Source organism: Phoca vitulina, unplaced genomic scaffold (genome assembly GCF_004348235.1).
Source record: "Phoca vitulina isolate PV1807 unplaced genomic scaffold, GSC_HSeal_1.0 scaffold12, whole genome shotgun sequence".
Classification (NCBI taxonomy): Eukaryota; Metazoa; Chordata; class Mammalia; order Carnivora; family Phocidae; genus Phoca; species Phoca vitulina.
In genome coordinates, this window is record NW_022589715.1 from 32,711,011 (window position 1) to 32,717,438 (window position 6,428).

Sequence of the window (6,428 nt, forward strand, 5' to 3'; positions counted from 1 at the left end):
CCAGAACAACATCTCTCGCCCTGGACTTTTGGGGCTTGAAAGATTCTGACAGACACCCATGAAAGCACAAACAGCACTGTACCATTCAAATCTGAACCAGTCTTCTAGCTCAGTGACAGACGGTTAAAGAAAAAAGTGTGCCCCTCCCAAAAGCTTTTAAAGGATCAGTGTTCCCTTTGTTTAAATACAAAAGAAGGAAAGAAAAACTGAACTAACTTGCTATAAACAAAACAATTTGAAATTCTAGTCACATTCTGAAAAAAGTCAAGGGATCATTTTTCCACAGGAACCCCCTGTTAATGCCTCGTGTGACTTTCGGGAAGGCTTCAGGCAGCAGGATGCCTCAGAAATTCAATCTGGGTTTTGCTGTCCCACCTACTCCTGTAGTGCCGAAGTGCCAAACTGGGTCTAAGAAAGGAAGCCTCAGAGCAACTGCCAAGCCATTTCTCCCTTAAGGTTCCAAAAATTAACATAACAGGGGGGTGTTGGGTACATTCGTATGCATTAATTCAGTCATGTTTATTAAGACCCAACCACACCTGCATATACTGTCCCCTTCTCTTAGCCCCCCATGACTTGCTTCTAGTGTTTCTTACATCACCAGAACAAGAGCTACAGTAACAACCACAGGAATTTTCATTAGAATAAACATGATCAGTAGCCCTTATAATCTTCCATGAAAGTTTAAATAAGAAAAAATAGAGAAACATGAAATATGTTTCCCTTGAGTCCTGCCACGATTCATTTCCATGCTTATTTCCGTCGTTAGTTACTTAAAAGACAGTTTATATATTTTTTTGGGTTCCCACCAAAGACTAAACTATAAGAAACAGACTTTTGGACCTGACTTTGGTATGATGCTTCCTAGTTTACAGAGCACCTTTGTATTCTTGATTTCCTTTCATCTACACAATAACTGTTGGGGAGGCATTATTGCAGATGAAGAAATCGAATCTCAGAGAATTCAACTGCCACAGTTAGGAAGTAACACTCAAAATGGACCATCTGAGGCTTTCCACCGCCCCATGTTTCCTTAGGTAGATGAATGCAAAGATAATAAGACTTAAGGAGTGCTAATATGTGAGAAGCTCAACTATAAAGAATATAGAAAGATTAAAAAGTGAGAGGATCAGAAAAAACACCTTAAAAAGACAATCCTGATTTTCTTATACACACACATCACTGTTTTAGAATTTTTTTAAATTATAATCTATTTTTCTTCTAACAGCTCTGATGCTATTAATACATTGAAAAAAAACTAAACAAAAACCATTTTAACTAATGTGTGTTTCTATTGATTTATTTGTGGTGGTGTTAACACTGGAGCTGCTTGTAGGCTATCTTCTCTCACATAATAATTATTATTTACTGATGGCAAAGCTCTGTGGATGCAACCAAAGTGTCAGTGACATAAAGAAAAGCCTGTTTAAATGATCTGCAGAGCAGGGCCACAGCTGTAACTTTGCCCGGGCAGAGCCCGTCAAGTAAATAGCATGATCTTTTCAAACACAGCCATATTATTTTCTTCCTGGCATTTGTAATTTGTTAAAATGCTCAGTGTACATGCCTTTCTTCCTAATAACAATGGCAAATGGCCAATCTCTGTACTTATCTCTTGCACACACACGACTTCTCTGTATATTTGATCTAGTTTCTCTATTTGAAGGAGATATGTGTACACACACACACACATACACACACACACAGACACGAATGTACCTAGCTGCAAATTTTAAACAGCATTCTGTGACTGGTATGATATAACCTATAACTCAGTGATGTAACACTCAACAATGCCAAATAAAAGAATTTCATTGAGATGCTATAAAAGTAGCCTAAGATCAACTGCTGGATCTGCTTAGAAAACACACACACACACACACACTCACGCACACACACACACACACACACACACCCCATGATGCTTCAAAACTGCTGATATTTGATTTTGTAAGACATACTCCATCTGATATTTATAGGCTTAATCTTATTGCCAGAGCCCCAAGAGCGTCTGTCTGGGATCCCAGCCCTTGTCTACCAACTTATTTGTACCTTGGTAGATATGTGAATATCCAACAGCTTTCTAATTTAGAAATGATGGGTGGATTTTCAGTAACTTTTATTTTATTTATAACTCAGAGATTAGATACTAAAACAGGAGCCACCTAACATCTCTGCCAAAAAAAGCTGATCTTTAATATAAATCCCTTTAGGCATGACTTTTTTCCACATAGAATTATACAATCTCAGGATTTGACAAAATCTTGAAGGTTACTGAAGCCAACCATTCTTCCCAGCCAATTCAGTGCATTGGTTAAGAGTTGCGGCTCTGGAAACAGATTGCCCAGGCCTGTCACATTTACCATCTACGGGATACCAGGCAAGCCTTCAGACTCTCCAAGCTTCTGTTTCATTTGTTAAATGGGAATAAAATAGAAGGTCCCTTCTTGGGTTGCCATAATTAAAAGAGATAGCACGTGGCTTGGTACATGCACACAGTGGGTGCTCAAGAAATGTGGGCTTTTTAGTTCCTATGACATGAGGGAATCCTACAGTTATCTTTCCACATGGCCACTCAGCCTTTGGTTGAAAACCTCCAGTGACAAAGAACTTTAGACCTCCTATGGCATACCTCTCCCAATTCTGAATCACTTGGACTCTTAAATGTTCTGCTAGAGGGCACCTGGGTGGCTCAGTTGGTTAAGCATCTGCCTTTGGCTCAGGTTATAATCCCGAGGCCCTGAGATTGAGCCCCTCAATGGGCTCCCTGCTCAGAGGGGGGACTGCTTCTCCCTCTCCCTCTGCCATTTCCATCTCCCCCTGCCCCCACTTGTGCTCTCTGGCTCTATCTCTCTGTCAAATAAATAAATAAAATCTTAAAAAAAAAAAAAAAGTAAAGTTCTGCCAGAGCTTTTATCTCTCTTCCTCTTGCCTCTAAGTGACCCTGATTATGCTTCCTTGGACCTTTCAGGGAAAAAAAAATCTGTTCTACATAACAATTTTCCTTTAAGTAGCTCAAGACAAGGTAATTTGGCTCCTTTTTCCTCCCGTGAGTCTTTTCCCCCAGTTAAATATTCCCAAATCTTTTCCTCATGTGTCATGTTTTCAAAGTTCCCTCCTCATCACTACCATGATTATTCCCATATAAATCTCTTTTGGTTTACGTCCATACAATGTTCTTAAAAGGTGATAGACACAGCTAATGAAATAGCCCAGGTAAGGACTAAGTTAAAAGCATATGAAATTCTGATTCTGAATAGTGACAGCTTTATTTCTTCATTCCCAATCCTTATATCTTTTATTTCTTTTAATTGTCTTGTCTAGTTCAGTGCTGAATAAAATTGAGAGCAGGGGGCAGGCAGTAGTAAGTATCCTTGTCTTTTTTATTTTATTTAGTCTTTATTTATTTATAGTAAGCCCAACATGGGGCTTAAACTCACAACCCCAATATCAGAAATCACATGTTCTACCAACTGAGACAGCCAGGTGCCCCTGCCTTTTTGATTTTGAAAGGAAGGCTTGCATGAGCAAGCCCTACGATGTCAAGCACATTTTGGCAAACCTTGTGCTAAGGCCTACCGGTAATGGAGGTAGGACCACAGGAGGCATAGAAGTTTTCTGAAAAAGGTATAATGCCTGCAATGTTTGTATCAGACAACCTCAAAAAAACAAAACAAAACAAAACAAAACTGTTGAAGCTGTATTTTTTATACTTTGTTTCGCTATGAAAATTGTCTACCTTATCTTGAGGATGAGGATGTATTTTTGATTCAGATTCCTCAACAATTGTTGAAATATGAGCTAATAAAATAAACAATCTCAAGCACATCTAAATCAAACATACACTGAGGTTTGATTCTCTTGACAGTGTTGTAGGACTATAGCTTTCCTGGTCCTGGACCCTAAGCTTTAGTAACAAAGCCTAATATTCCAATAGTTTTTTGGCAGCCAAAGCACACTGATGCTAGCAGCCTCAAGGCTCCCCCAACCAGAAATTATGTAATTAGTATTCAGAATCCAAGAGCTGGTCTGTAGTCTATTCAATTAAATATCATATGATAGAAGATGTAGGTAAATAGTTATATAATTGGAGGGTATCATTGTAAGTAGAACATTAGAAGCAAAAACTATAAAGTGATTAACAGATTTAACTTAAAAATTAAAATCTTCTTTGTGTCAAAAAAATAAAGTTCATAAACAAAATACAGATGACAGACTTGGAAGAAATATTTGCAACATTATTTCAAAAAAAGTTAATGTATTTAATATATAAAAGCTCTTAAGAAACATTAAGATACATACTGTAATTGAAAAATGCACAAAAGACATGAACATAAATGTCCCAAAACAATAAATACAGATGGTCAATATAGATATGAAAAAATGTTCAGCTTTACTAGTATTCAAAGAAAATAAAAATAAAGCAAGACTCTAATTTGTGCTTATAAAATTGGCAGGAACTTTGAAAATCATAATATCCAATGGTGAAGCAACAGGGAAATAAGCCAAGATTCTTATACATTGCTAGGGGCCTATCAGAAAGAAATAAGTATAACATTTTTCCAAAAATAATGCCATAAGAATATTTCTAGTAATCTTAAAGACAAGAAGTGGGGTGGTGGGGCAAGCATTCTAATTGCCTAAGGATAGCATATTGATTAAATAATAATGGTATAGTCATCCAATTGAGAGAATAATATTTAATTATTTGGAAAAATGTTTATAATTTTAAGCAAAATTTTAGCAAACAGTATTAGAGCATTATCCTGAGAGGAGATTGGGTAAATAAATGATGGTGTTTTAAAACAACATTGTAAAATAATATTTAGTCACTTGGAAATGATTACGATTTCTAAGTGACAATGTTTAAAAAATAGTATTAAACTATTACCCTAATTATAATTTTCACAAAAAAATAGACTGTAAAAAAGAGAATCATTTTCTCAATATTTGGCAATAAGCACGTATTATTTTTGTAATAAAAAAATTTTTTTAATGTTATCTTGTTAGACTTAGCCATTGTTCCAGGTTGTAGGATCCTGCTAAACAATGTAGTTTTCCTCAGTGAATTTATAAGCATGCTTTCAACAAAGGTGGTGATAAAAATGTTAAATAGAAGAAGGTCAAGGGAAGAACTTTATATTAAAAACAAAAGCAAAAGTAGAAATAAAAATAAGAACAAAAAACAACCTCCCTCAAGGCTGGAGCAATTCATTAATTAGTATCCTTTGGGTATGCTCACTTCATAAGTTTCTAATTCACTGATTTACACTCACATTTAGTGAAAATCTCTCAGTCTCGTCCAAAGGTATTACACGTCTTCATGAAATACTTTGCTGAGCTCAGATACACATTCAGCCACATTCCCTGATACATTTGTCTCTTGATTAAAAGAAAGACAAACTCATTTAGGTCACCTTAAGAAATGAAGTTTGTTATAATATTACATGTCCAGTACATAGAACTAAATAGATCCCAGGAACCAAAGCAGTTCTGGCAAAAATATGCCCTTTCCATCTGTCTTTTGCTTCTGTACAAGATTTGCTTTGCTCTCCTTTTGAAACTGATTAACCAATCCCTTCAACATTGTCCCACTCCAAATCACAGAGATAATCTGATTAGCCACCACTGTGCAAAGAATAGCCCAACTCTGTTTCCCTGAGCAGGAGGCTGTGGGTGAGTCATTTTCATCTAGAAGGAAAGGCTGGGTAGGATAGGCACTGTGACTAATGTGTCTGATATTACCACTTCGCTAGTTCTGGCAAAAAAGAAAGTGAGGTTCGAATGACATGATTTGTTCATATTAAACACATTCTGCCTAATAATCACTAACTTTGCTTTAAAATGTACTCACTGACCAAAGCATAGGGAGAGGAAAAAAAGAAAGCATATTTTAAAAGCACGAGGGATATATGGAATGCAGTGAAAAAGTCTAATTTTAGATATGGAAGAAAGAAAGAGAAAATGGGAAGAAGTAATATCTGAATAAATAATGGCCAAGAATTTTCTAAAAATCCAATATATATCAGCCACAACACATGCTATGAACCTCAAGAGATATGAACTTTAAAAAATTACAAATTCATGGGGCGCCTGGGTGGCTCAGTCGTTAAGCGTCTGCCTTCGGCTCAGGTCATGATCCCAGGGTCCTGGGATCGAGCCCCGCATCGGGCTCCCTGCTCCGCGGGAGGCCTGCTTCTCCCTCTCCCATTCCCCCTGCTTGTGTTCCCTCTCTCTCTCTCTCTCTCTGTCAAATAAATAAATAAAATCTTTAAAAAAAAAAATTACAAATTCATGGGGCGCCTGGGTGGCTCAGTCATTGGGCGTCTGCCTTCGGCTCAGGTCATGATCCCAGGGTCCTGGGATCCAGCCCCGCATCGGGCTCCCTGCTCGGCGGGAAGCCTGCTTCTCCCTCTCCCACTCCCCCA